Source organism: Cupressus sempervirens, chromosome 11 (genome assembly GCF_028749045.1).
Source record: "Cupressus sempervirens isolate cs-2001-9-10 chromosome 11, ASM2874904v1, whole genome shotgun sequence".
NCBI classification, from domain to species: domain Eukaryota; kingdom Viridiplantae; phylum Streptophyta; class Pinopsida; order Cupressales; family Cupressaceae; genus Cupressus; species Cupressus sempervirens.
In genome coordinates this window covers 822,507,805-822,511,994 of record NC_143128.1, presented here as the reverse complement: position 1 = coordinate 822,511,994, position 4,190 = coordinate 822,507,805, and positions in this window count along the sequence as shown.

The window sequence follows — 4,190 nt, the reverse complement described above, 5'->3', positions numbered from 1 at the left end:
ATGAAGAAAATGTACTACAATTATTTTCTCTAACAAATAAGAGATGTACTGATGCCAACAAAATTTTGAATGAATGGTATATTATATTAGCCAAGGATTGACATGTACTCAATTAGGGGATTTAGTAGAGAGTATAACTTTGCTTAGGAGTCTCCAATTTTGCATGTTTGATGATGTGTAAAACCCTAACATCTTCACTAGGATCATTACACTTTTCTTTCTTCAGCATTTGATTGTAACTGCAATAGTATCAATGATTTTTTTAATAGGCAATTTGTTGCCAAATGGTGGATATATCCATTTTGAGATCTTGAAATTGGTGGGCTGCAGGCATTTCACATTGAATTGGTCATCAATATTTGATAATTGTTCTTTATCTAACATACATTTGTTCATAATCTATTAACTTATTAGAATGGACCTTGATCAATAGTATGTTTATTCTACTATGGGTACAATCATCCTAAAATAATTGGGAATAAATTAATTTGGGTTCAACTATCTTTATTTATTCTTTTATTTATGGTAAGAAGACATTGATAAACAATTATATATAAAGTGGCAAAACAACCTATGTATAACCAACTAGCCATCATATTGCTAATGAAAATTATGTCTTAAAGAACTTGATGAAAAAGGAAATATTTTTTGCCCTAGGATTGAGCACTCTCATTTTACATTCATCAAAAAACTTTCAAGAGAATTAAGCAAGAAAATGGAAAAGAGACATTTTCATTATTATGTAATTAAGGAGGGACATGGTAGTAATAGTAAACTTTGAAATGCCCTTCAAGAGTGAAATATCATGAGTCAAACTTTCTTCAAAGGAGGTGGCAACTAACATCTTTCATAAACTTCCTACATTTTAACTAGAGCTTACTTGCCCTTTAAAAACCTATTGGTCTTCTTTCCTTTTCTTCCTTCAGTATAAAGTGTTCAAAATTTAATGGGAAGGTGAGGGGCTGGTGGGGGGGGGAGTGTGGGGTGGGGGTGAACTTATACATCTTAAAATTTTTAACCCTCAATACTAATTCATTTAGGTCCTCGATTTACATTCATAAACTTAATAATATTTTCTAAAATGAAGGTAAAAAAAACTAAATAACGTATAATAGTAACATATCACACAACCATAACACTTGACACACCTGTTTGGTCTTGTAGAAAGCCCTTGGTTATAGGGAAAAACTGCGATGGGGATGAACCAACAAATCCTTCACTACCATAGCATAAAGGTTGCTTGGTTAGAGCATACAATGATATCACTTTTGGTGATTTACCATTTTTGGAGTAATACAATAAGAAATACTAAATTCTATTTTGAAACACTCTTAAAGTGTGCACTTTGTTAGGAGATTTGACAATACAAGGCTGGTTAAAGCCTACCCATGATCTGGGATTTATGAATGTAAATTAATAATGCAATCTTTCTAAAAATGACCTAGTAAAGTGGTGTCAGAATGTTTAGAATAGATGAGAAGGGGGGCGGGGGGGTGTGAATGAGTTATCCTTGGGTCTATATGCACTAATTCAATGCTCAACAACTTAAAACAACTTATTGAATCTCATAAACTCACTCGGTCAGTATAGCAACTCATCAACTACTTAACTTATTCATGCATCACTAGCTCTTTGTTTAGTATATGCTGACTAACTCTTTTGAAGTGAGCTTGATTAAGTGCCAACCCTGTTAAAGGTTATAAAACATACTGTTAGGTGTGATCCTATTACAGGATTTAATCACCCTATTAGGAGTGGCCTTGTTAGAGGCCTTTAGATCATTCCATTAGAATATCACTTTGACTAAAGGATTTACAAATTAACGTTAGGTCAACCTTAATTAAATGATTTTTACTACCACAATGGTTAAAAGGTAACAACTAGGTTTGATTTGTTAAGATACAACTCACTTTACAAATTTAGATCTCCATTCAGCTCACATGTTGGTTCATTGACTAGACTTCATTATACTCTCCAAATCTGATCTGTTTGGCAACCTTTCAAGCAATCACACTTCACCAATCTTCTCACTTTTCTTCTGCTACTTTGTTCTTCACAAGTTCTCCACAAAAATTTCCAATCAATAACAAACCAACCTTAGAAAAAATATTTTATGCCTCCTTAAATAGGTAGCTTTGATTTTTTTCCACTTAAACAACATCATTGATCTTATGGTTTGATCAGATTCAATGAATATGTCCATAGTTTTGTCCTTCTTCTCCTTAAAAGTTTTAGAAAATTCTCATTAGATCCTTGCCTTTGATTATTTAACAAAATAAATTCTTGTATTAATTACGCTAGCTCATCAATCCTTATCATCCACACATTTTGACTAATCCAAAAATTCAACTATGTTGGCCTCAAATATCAATTCTTCCATAAACTGCTATTTTGTTTACACTTGTTCATCACTGTGTTATTCTTCTCAGTTGTTATTGTGTAGCTCAGTCTCTATAGATTCTATCTCACTCAGCTTACATGGCTTGTTTAATATGCAATATGCTAGGTCACTACTACATTTTCTTCTTCATCTGCTTGACCATAACTAATACTCAACTAATACTATTTTCTTGACTATCTCTTAAGTTCCTTAATCTTTTGCTTCGTTAGCCTAGTAAAACTGTCACTCAAAAATATTATGCCTCTTGACTTGTTTCAAATCTACTCTTCTATAATTTAAGTCAATTATCTCCTCCACTTCATATGATGATTAAACAACACATTATCTTGTCAAAGACAATCTGATCAAGTGTCCATTGTAATTCTATTACACTCACTCTTCTTTATTCAATATTTCACTAGTTCATCTAGTTATCTTTCTTTTCAATTCCTCTTCATCAAACAATAGATATGACACTCTATACGATTAGTAAATGTCTTATTAGTCAGGTTTGATATCAATGGCAACATGTAACAATTGTTCTAATTGTAGTTTCCAACAATCTCTCTCTTTGGCATTAATGGCAACACTTTTAGTTACCATGTAATCCAAAAAGTATTCTCATGATGTTCACTTTCAACTTCCTCTATGTTCACTATCTTAGATCTGTATTAATATCTTTAGTTTCTTTCTAATTCTCATCTTCTTTAGGTATTAACTATATTGGCTCCCTCTTTGACATTTCTTCACATCTCTATCTTGTAACTGAATGGTAACTATATGATATATCTCCCTCTCTAGTCTCTAGATAGTGAATGGTAACTTAGCATACATCTTCCTTACTCACCATTGGATATTGGATGGTAACTGGAATTCTCATCTCTCTCTTTGAGAACAACTCCAAAGGCATCATCCATTATTTCTTGTAATCATATCACTCATTAACATGTCATCCTATTTTACCACTTACTGATTGGTCTTTGAAACAATCACCCCTCTTTTATCTTGACTTATAGTTTCATCTACTCATGCTTCTATCCATCTTTTCATAACTCTTTACACCTTTAGGAAACTCCTAAAGTGTTACATCCTGGATCAATTTGTAAGATATTCTGATCATAACATTTGATGCAATGTTACATCTCTTCTTAGTTAGCCTTAGATAGGGGAATGACCCCTAATTTGCATAAGGAAACTTGTAACAAAAAATATATCCATTTCCACATAACCCATAATAGATATGAAATAAACATGTAATTAAAATCCACATGCAAGAGAATAGATAACATACCGACAAAAAATGTGATACAAGATATACCCTAGCAAAACTTCATTGAGGAAAATACCCAACATCCAAAAGCATCCATGACCATGTATTATTCAACAAAAATACCATTGCAATACAACCACGAAAACTTTCAAAGCCATAGCCACAACCAAGTAATCCATGTGAACAAGCATGAGTCCATACATCCCATGCCATGCTTCCAAACTTCAAAAATTCTCTCTTGGCTAACCTATCAAGCCTTGTCTTTCTCAACTCTTGTCTTTTTACCTTTTTCCCTTTTGTCTTGTCTCTACAACTACCCATGTGGCTATTTACATAGTAGCAAGTCCCACAAAACCACCAATTAGTATTACATAAACCATGTGCTACCTAACCCATTGACCCCACATTTAATATTATACATTTAATTATTTTCCCTAATATTAAATAATTACATCAAATAATATCACAATGTTACAATAGAACTCATCAAGTATATCCCATGGGAATGTTTACATATTGCATGTCCATCTAGGTGGTCCT